Genomic DNA, 10721 nt, shown 5'->3' on the forward strand with positions numbered 1-10721 from the left:
TTTGAAGTTTTCCCCCAATTTTGAGAGGAGTACAATATAGGGGAATGAGAAATCGAGAGAGAAAGAAAGAAAAGGAGGGAAATAGGGTGAAAAGGTAGGTAGTGGGCTCCACATGACATCACACTTCAGTTCAAAGCCAAGTAGGTGGGAAATTTTGATGTTTTAAAAAATAGTACTCCCTCCGTCTCCAAAAGTTCGACCCTTTTGGCCTAATTTTAGTCCCAAAATGTTCATCCCATTTCCATTTTAATACCCTCTAATTTGCAATAATATTTGTGCAAAATTAGCTTCCCCATGCAAATTTTGCTTTTTCTATATACTTTTATTACTTTTTCTCTTTACTTTTTTGCAATTCCAGTGTAAATTTCCCTTTTCAATTTACTTTTTTTAGCTTCCCCATACACTCTTATACTTCCAATAACTTTCTTAATACCCGCGAAATCAACCCAGAAGGGTCGTTCTTTCAGGGACGGAGGGAGTAAGTGGTAAAATTAAATAAATAATAAAAAAAAGACACCCTGTAGGTGTTAATTCCTAATATAACAAAAACTTCAGGTGTAAGTGTCAAAAAAATCCTTCGTTTTATGAAAAGTCATTTTTAAATTCATTCTGCACATTTTTTAAACTTATTCTATGGCGATCAATTTTTGTCAGTAGAGAGTATTTTGACAATTTTTATAATTACGAAATACAAAATTTCATACACTCAATATTTAGAGAGGCTATCAACTTACCAAGGCAGGCGTTTAACACAAATAAAGTGTTAAATTAGTTGTTCAACTAGCCTTATACAATAGCCACAATGCTTAATTGCTTACTCTTTTCTAAACCAACCGGCAAAGTCATTAATTCTACTAGACCTAAAAGGAGTGGTATATTTTATGAGCTGAATTACTCAAATCAAACAGCTTTGAACTATATTTGACATTTCATTAATTACTTGATCATGGTCCATGATCTATTCCGTCCGGAAAAAGGAATATGATTAATCTTTATTGACTTATCAAAATATCATAAGCTAATTGACAAAATACTTTAATATGATTGATCCAATAATTTAGTACAATGCCAAATTTAAAAGGTGTATGGGTTGTGATTGTGCTCAATAACGTTAAAGATGATCGATTGCCATGTAAAAAACACAAACGACGCAACAATTTTTTCCATAATGGAAGCCAAGTATTTACTATGATATATGCACCTGATAAATTTGAAAGCTCACACCCACAAAATACATATATATCTTTTGGAGTCTTATAAATACCTAACTCAATATAATTGTAAGGTACAAAACATTTATACCAAAAAAAAAACTCCTTAATAGACTTGTACCGACTTTATTATTGGTGGGGGGTTTCAAACCACTCTCGAATATAATTTACTCATATTGATTGTGCAGTCGACCAGTCATATAAGCTAAGAACACAGATCAAACCAGAATCATCTACAGACTTGAAATATAAGTTTGATCCCAGTCCACACCTAAAACATATAAAAAGTACTTAAAATGATTCAATTCGAACACTCGTTCTCACAATCAACTAATCAAGTGATCAAGTCTAAGTACCTAACTTTAAAATAAAATAACATCATCAGGTGGAATCGATTTTACGTATATATTCCACTTTCAACCTTCTTTTAGCAATAGACTAGTAAAATTGATGGGTTCAAAACAAATATACGCATAGTCAATATGCTCCCAATTGAATGGAAGAGAATCCATGTTGAGTTCACATATTTGACGACTACACTCTAAAAACCCCAATTAATAGATTCATACGTGAATATATGACTTTTTACCTTTTAGTTGGAGGCAACAATAAATCACACTACACTAATTTAATTAATATTTTATTACTGTAATATTGAAGTGTTTTTAGTCAAAAAGAATTTTTTGAAGAATTAAGACGGTCAACATATTTGGAATAACATAAAAATATCTGGAGGACAGAATTAAGGCAACTAGGCAAGTCGTAAAACACTAGAAAACCTGGGGCTCATGTTTTTGTCGGGAGTTAAATTAATTTAATTAAATAATCAATTGATTAATTTTTATGTGTACACATTCCTTTAATTATTACTCCGTAGGATTTGTACTACTCGTACTATAGTGTAGTAGAGACGAGTAGATTATTATTTTCCACTAACAAAGGTCCACTAAACGGTGGAATTGGTAGCTTCCTCTAGCTATTATCATGGTTTTTTTAAAATTAAAAATAAATTCTTCACAATGCAAGGAAGTCGTGTTAAATACGGTGTAGCTACAATTTAAATAATACGAGTGCAAGATCCAAAATTGACCACTATATTATTCTACTTGAAATAATTTAAATTAGGTCATGTTGTTTTGAGGTGCTGTGATTTGCTCTGTTGTGATCTGTTCTGTTCTGTTGAGTCATACTCCTCTAACACTTGCTATGTTTTGCTCTGTTCTACTGACACCTGCTATTCTCTACTCTGCTAAAAAAAAACAAAGCCTTAGAGTCTAATCAAATTTTAAAAATCTCATTAAGGCTCGAATTGAATTAGCTTAATTAACTTTAAAATCGATGTTTAAATTATCGTGATTTTATAATGTTGAGCTAGATGAAAAAGACTCTTGTTGTACGTGTCATATTAAAAGCTGACTTTGATTTAAACTATAAAGTTATCGTGTCTGATTTAAACAATACAATTTTCTACCTTTAAGTTAGTACTCAATAAAATCACTATCATTTTTTTTAATTATTTTTTTTATTTTTTTTTATTTTTTATTTTATTTTTTTTTGTGTGTGTGTGTTTATAGAGCCACAAGGGAAAACGATGAGAATCGATCTAATGATCTCCTAGGACCAGGAAGGAAATTCTAACCACTTGAGCTATCTTTCGCTAGAAAAAATATCACTATAAAATACATGCCTTTAAGATAAAATTTTATTAGTAAGTTTTCTCTCTCTTTTATGGATAAGGAGAATTCCTTTGCAAGTATGGGGGAAATTAGGGATCCCAATTGCTTGGGGTGAGAATCAAACCCCTCTCACAAGGGTGGAAGGAAGGCCTCCAACTATCTAGGCCAACCTAGATTCTCTTATTTTTGTTATTATTTGCCTCTTCAACTTAACCTTATGAGATGTTTTGGTATTTCCTTAATCCTCTTAACAATTCAATTAAAAAATAAAATGAAATTGATTGCGTATTTTTCTCAATCTCACATTGTATTCATAAAATAGTACGGCATACTTTGTAACAAGTACATCTAAAATATACCAAGCATAGTTTAGTCTAGTGGTAAGGTTTGTATCTCACAACCATGAGGTTGTGGGATCAAACCCCACTAGAGACACTTCGGGGTGGGGATTCCCTTACCCTTTTCCCCACTCTCAAAGTGCCTAGCCTGCTAACCTGGATCCTTCTCCTTACTAACCCAAAAAAACAAAAAAAATACATCTAGAATATACGTATAAAAAAATATATAATTAACCACATAATTTTGTGAGTAGTTACATAAGGCAAACATAATACCACGATTTCATGAAAAGGTGCAATAAAATAATAATAATAATAATAAAAAAAATCTTATTTTACATGATTATCATTTAATTAACCTCACATAGTCACATATGTCATATGTGTACCAACTTTCATATTATGCGTTGAAAAGGTTTTTATAATTTGCAAATTTTGCATAGCATCTAAATTTTAGACCTGTCAATTGTGTCGTGTCGTGTTCATTTTTTATTGGAAATTAAACGGGTTGGAGAAGGTTAATACTAACCCAACCTATTTAATAAATGTGTCGTGTCGTATTGACCCAATTATTTAATTGTGTCGAAATACCTTAACACTAATCTGCTTTTTTTCGTGTTCGGTTCGTGTTGAGTTGTTGTGTTGAATTGAAAAATATTGGTCTTGTTCAATAGATTTGTCAATAATTCCATAAATTATTCGGTTTTTATATTAGTCGGATTAAGTCGTGTTAATTTCGTGTTGCAAATCTCAGCACTAACCCAACATGTTTAATTAAACGTGTCGTATCGTGTTAACCCGTTTAATTAAACGTGTTGAAAACCGTTGACACTAACCCGTTTTTTTCATGTTCAGTTCGTGTCGTGTTATCGTATCGTGTCAGTTCTTACCAGCTCTACTAAATTTCATGACCCGATTACAAAAATTGATATTTTAAGACTACTAAATAAAAATGATATTATTGGCTAAATAATCAACACACGCTCCAATAAATAGAGACGTCATTAAAAAATTGATTGTTATGGAATTTTCTTCCAATTAAAACACAAGCCAAGAATCCATAGGAAAAAAAATAAAAAATAAAATAAATAAAAAATTCCAATAGCTCCTTTCCCATTGTTTTCTATTTTTTACAACTACTTTGGAGGCCATGAAAAAGGTTATATTTAGAACCGTAGAAGAAGGTACCTAGAAGCCATAAAAAAAGTATTTAAAAAAGTAAAAACCAATAAACTGTTTTAATGAACCTTAATTTGTGATAGGCTAAAAATGGTTGGACAATAATTTGCCAGTTTAAAAGCTTTGCTGCTACAAATAAGAGAATCCGTTGACCATTAGTACTTTCTGAAACTCATGGAATAGATAAAAAAAAGCATTTCTACAGGTTTAAATATATTTAAGCGTACAAAAACTATCAACAAATCAGAGTGGCGCAGCGGAAGCGTGGTGGGCCCATAACCCACAGGTCCCAGGATCGAAACCTGGCTCTGATATTAAAAGAGAAAGCTTCCTGATTGTCAATTTTTTTAAATTTTTTTTGGGTTTAATCCGTTTGATTTTATTTTATTATTATTTTTTTAAGTAAAAATAGTTCATACCTGAGCTTTTGATGTCAAAGTTATCTAACTTTCATCATTAGTTACTGTACTAAACATAGTCAAAAGTTAGCCTAATAGATTATGTAAAGTTCAATTTAGAACTTCACTTTATGATAATAAGCTATGGACAATTGTAAAAGAAAGATCACTTTCTTTATGATAATTGTATATTTTTCTAAACGGAATGGAACTTACACTTTGTTTGGATAGAACAAAGGAAATGAAAGGAAAAGAAGGGAAGTGAAAGAAAGGAGGACAAACTCTCTTGTTTGGATAAGGGATTGGGGGAAGGAAGGGAAAGGAGAGAGAGAGAGAGATTCATTTTCCCTTTCTCTTTAATAAGCATAATCTCTCCATTTTCCCTCCCTTTCTTTTCCCTTCCCTTCCCCCCTTTTCCCTCCCTTCCTTTCCTTCCTTATTTACTATCCAAACAAAATGAGATTAGTTTTAACAACATTTGTCTCATTTGAAGTAGCTTATGAACTATTAATAACTTAATAAATAGCCTTTCAAAAAAAAAATAACTTAATAAATAATATATCATATTTTGAGTGTATTTTTTCATTGAGACACGACTTAAACCATTACGGTGTGTTTGGATAATAAATGGAGAGAAAGGAAGGAGAGGAAAATGGAGAGATGAGTTATCTTTTATTTGGATGATAAATGAGGAAGGAAGGGAATTGGAGGGGAGAGAAATTGAGGGATTAAATTGCAGTAAATTGATCTCTCCAACAATGGAGAGATTTGGAAGGAAACTCACCATTCTTCCCTTCCCTTCCCTCCCTTTCCTTCCCCTCCTCTTCTCCTCCCTCCCCTTCTTTTCCTTCCCCTTTGTTTATCCAAACACATGGTTAATCTTTGTAATTTATTTCTAGAACAATAAAATTTAAATAAAATTAAAACTTGTTAATTTGCAAATACATATCCAAACCATTGCGGATCTAGGGGATATGGAGCAAAATTAAGCTTAATAAGAAATACAAAGTAATATGTGGAGCATTATCATTTTTTGTCAACTAAAATTTGAGTTATTAATTCATTCCACTATAATACTTCATCTGTTTCTTTTTAGTTGACACGTTTCTTTATTCATGTTTATCAATACACAAATTAAATCATTAATATATATCTTTAATTACCGATAAACAAAAATTATGAAAAGTAGATTTTTTAAAAATATATATCATGACGAATCTAACAAGATCACACATAACTATATTTTTCATTACGTATAAAAGCACAAAACACTGTCAAAAGGGAGTGTATGAATAGTGCTAAAGTCAAAACGTGTCAACTAAAAACAAACGGAGGTAGTATATATTAGTCTTTGTGTGTTTGATGTGCCTATCCTTCAGCAACGAGGTTTATAAAGGAGTAACCCAACATGTTTGTGTGTGAAAAAATGATTATCTAAGAGACCTTTTGTCTGTGAAAGCAAGTTTTTTGTCTGTGAAAGCAAGTTTTTTTAATAAGAAAACCAACTGATTTAGCATAACACATAAATAACATCTAATTAAGAGACCTAGATTTTAACAACTGATCTCTTAACAAAATAACAAGAGAACTGGTCTGGTGGCTGATGTTGCTCGATTTGCCTATATAACAGTATCTAAGAGATCTGTTGTAATCCTTATGCTACGGACGATCTGTTTGTTATCAATTTTTTTTTTTTTTTGGTGGAATGGGGATACAAATATACCTCTATGTACCCCTTTAGGATCCTAAATTCATCACTAATCCAAATTGATATACATACCTGTGTAGCGGCTGTACAAGATTCATACCCAAGTCTATGGACATAAGCTGAAACAAAGCACATAGTACCTTCAACTTTTGGTTTTGGGCAACAATATACAAACATATTCCTTAATACCTTATTTTTCTATACGTAGTGTTCCATTTCCATTATCTAGAATTTTTTTTAAGCAAATTAAACGTCTAGAAAAATATATCTTTATATCTAAGAGCCAATAGATTATCTAAGATCTAGCTTGTCTGTATTGAACGGAATATATACATCTAAGCCTTTATATTTAGGTCATTAATTTTAAATTATAAACAAGTAGTTTTGATATTGATGTTCTTTTACTTTTTTGCAAGGTGGCCTTCGCAAAGTCGCAAGTGTATATCCACTATCCACTACTCCGTACAAAAAGAATTATATTGTGCACCTAAGAGAAATTATTTTATTTTATTTTAAAGTAAGATTAATTAATAAATAATAATACTCTTTGTGTAGATTTCTATATATTATGATGGTTTGCAAAGCTACGTCTAGGATGGTTATCCTAACAAATTGGTATCATTATGGTCAAATATTTTAAGGATTAATTTTAATACTATGGCCATTGTTATTACAATGTTTCACAAACATATTTGATGAGCCTATAGACGACTTCAAATCATTTAAGTTGCAATACGAGGGTAAAGCGTACACCATTGTAAATAATAGCGTTTTGTTACTTTTCGTTATACGCTTTGTGATTAACTTGTTTTATTTTTCATGTAAGAAAACAAAAAACTACTAGTATGATGATTTTTGGGGCATCAAGAGAGTTTTTAGGTCTTTAGAGGATCATTGCAATGAGATTTTTTTAGAGAAGTTTGGCTTTAACTAATTTCATTTTTACTAATCATAAATCGATTGGTACATGGATATGGTCTTTTGATTAATGGGATTTTCATTTCTCTTTAATAGCTAGGTTTCCGTACATATCCTCTATTCCTTTTACACTAATTTTTTTTTTCTTTATTAAAAGTACTACTTTGATTACTTGTACATCTATGTAATAGAATAGTAATCCTAACACATATCCGTAGCTAATATAAAATTATGAACACGACACTGCTTGGATATATTGTACGAAACTCAAGCCAATTTCCTGGAGACACCAACACAATTCCTTAATCCTCTCATATGTTACGGCATTGATCTTATTGAACAAAGTATAATTTATTATAAATACAAATACTTAATGATTGAATAAGCAAATGGTGGAGTAGGTGCAATAACAAACCAACAAAAGCAATGGATTATACTAACGAAAGTTTATTAAAAAACATATCTTAGACCCAAAAAAGACCATATAAAGTACAAACAGATAAACAATTAAGTCAAGCAGATAAGGCACTAAAAAGATGATCAAATATGATTGCCACAAACTACTAAAAAAAGTAGCTCAGTTAATATCATTGTGTATACTATATGGTACCACATTTAGTCTAGATTTCGATTTCGATTTCGATTTCGAGCTGGTATTGCGACACAGCTTCGCCCGGAAGTGCTATTTTAATGGCGGTATGGACCAACGAGGACTATAAATAATAACTTCTTTATGTACGCTTGATGATGAAGTCTAAGAGCTTTAATTTTGTTGCTGCATTTTAATTTGGTTTTTTGGTGCATTTGATTTGTAGGAATGGGGAAGTGGCCAGTGGGGCAGTGGGTACGCCACTATTAAATCCTAATATCTTCCTCAAAAGTTGGTCGCATCTCTTTGGAGCTTCTTACCCTAGGTAATGATTAAAATAGTACGAAAGGAACAATTAAGAAGATTGTTATGAGAAAAAGATTAGGAAATATCTTCAAGTATACTCTTCGACTTTTGCAATGTCTCAAAAGTTGGATTACGGATACACGCTACGGAAAGCCGTATCCAAAGCAACATTATATTTTGTCTGCCCATAGTTTCTTGGAGCCAAATAGCCAATTAAGCAAGCTGGGCCAACATTATGTTTCACTAAGCAAACTTAGAGGGATGGTATGAAACTTGTTTGAAATCACTTATTCTAGCCTTGTTTGAAACTTGTTTGTCTCAAAAGTAACACCATAAGCTTATAAAATACCATTAAATCTAAGTTCCTCATATGTTTGGGTGCTTAAAGTTATTGTAACTTTTGTAAAAGATGAAAAGATACAAAGAGAGAGTATGTATTAAAAATTAGGCGAAAAAGATAGAAAAGGCGAAAAACAATTTGTAGTCTAATCGTTGGGTATATTTCACATTATTTTTTGGTTATGTTTAAGCTCATTTTCAAACCTTTGATCTTACGTTGAAGCAATAAAGTACTCTGTTTGCTCAGCCAAGCTGAACAGCTTCAGATCCTTCTTGATGCAAGTTCCCGCGTTGTCATTGGTGACACGAGTTTAGGATCAAACTTAATCAACTGATATCACATATGCACATTAGTTCACATCTCTAGATTCTACTCGTATTAATGTCAAATAAATGGGGCAATGATGCAATAAAATGGGTTTCAATCTAATTATGTAAAAGAACCGACTCAATCAAAAGGCTTTAGCTGATGGTTGAGACCCAGGAATATGTTTTATACTGTATCAAGCATAATAACAGAGGTTTTGTAGCTAAGCTGACCAATATTTGTACAATGGAATATGATACAATATTACAGAGTACTATTCACTCTTTTGGGTGATAAAGACCAATGATGATCTCAAAGACCCGGACCGTAGCCTAAGTCCTAAGAAATTGCAAATTACATGACTTTTTTTTTGGCTATAGGTTCATAGGTAATAGTCTAATTACCCTCTTCATTTTCATATAGTATAATATTAATAATGCAAGTGGTAATGCACAAACAAATAAAATATGTACCAAGCAAAGCATGAGATTGTGAGATCAAATCCCACTAGAAACACTTTGGGGTGGGGATTCTCTTATCCTTCCCCCCACTCTCAAAGTGCCTATCCCGCTAACCCGAGCCGAGAGGGTCCCTCTCCTTCACCAACCAAAAAAAGAAAGAAATAAAATACGTACACCTTTGTCCCAAAATAAACGTGATTTACCCCATGATTATTGTTGCAATGTTATTCAAAACTAACAACTAATTATGCATCGATACTACATTTTAACAATAAATAAAAGTACTTCGTAACTAGTTAAATAGTCGGATAATATAGAAACAATATTCACACGAAACTACAGTAACAAAGCATGTTCGAGTACTCCGTATCTAACAGGAAAAGTTAAAGTAAAGGTGGAATTCCCCGTCATATCATGTACTGACTGGATAATATAGTCACTACTCTGCCACAGTGCCACTTGAATACTAAAGACAAAATTGTACTATGAACGGAAATAACCTTTTACCTACAAACATTTAGCTCAAGTGGACGCCAAAAAAAGACAAGTTTTAAGGCTGCCCTCTTGGAGTAACTGAGCCAGGTGATGCAGATAAGTATGAAATTTTAGCAAGGACAACCAAACTGACATCAACTTGGTAAGCAAAACTAGCACAATTTGCACAACCAGATATTTAGCAAGTTATAAACCAACTGAATGAACTAACCTTTTGACGGGATATTTAGATAAATAAAGAGAGACTTTAAAGTGATGATAATGAGAGGATATGCATCTTGGCAAGTAGGGAACGATGTCGATACACAATACAGTATATGTCATCGTCTTGATACCAGAATTCGGCAAAGGTTCTTGTGAAGAAGGTTTTTCTCCACTCGAAACAGTGGTGATATATGTAATATGGTTTAAAGTATAAGGTTCTTCTATACCAATATGAAACTGTTCCACCTGCAGAAACCTGTTTTAGAGAAAAAAGTATCTTATTTACCATAAGAACAACTTGCATTAGCTTGATCATCTGTGGAACGGCTCTAATTACTTGCTTTGCAGTCAATAAATGTTGCTCCAATAGAAGTAACCACAACCAACAAGGTGAAGCGTAATAAGAACTATCACACAAAATAAAAATCTGTTTGGAAATAATTATTTTCTGTCACAAATCTGAAGTAAAACATATCTTCTGACCCTTGGTGAAAATCCTGTAAAAGTGCGAATATGGAGTTTTACTGGATTTAAGAGAGCATTATTTAAGTGCAATAGTAAAAAAATTAGTGCCCATCTTCTGATTTGAAGA

The 10721-nt window shown here is 32.1% G+C and overlaps 1 non-coding gene across 1 annotated transcript; it reads left to right on the top strand.

The window, feature by feature from the left end:
* Nucleotides 1-4646: 4646 nt before the first annotated feature.
* On the top strand, nt 4647-4718 carry TRNAM-CAU. The gene has a single exon. It is a non-coding gene; the product is annotated as a tRNA-Met (tRNA).
* Nucleotides 4719-10721: the final 6003 nt, after the last annotated feature.

Source organism: Chenopodium quinoa, unplaced genomic scaffold, assembly GCF_001683475.1.
Source record: "Chenopodium quinoa cultivar QQ74 unplaced genomic scaffold, ASM168347v1, whole genome shotgun sequence".
Taxonomy (NCBI): Eukaryota; Viridiplantae; Streptophyta; class Magnoliopsida; order Caryophyllales; family Amaranthaceae; genus Chenopodium; species Chenopodium quinoa.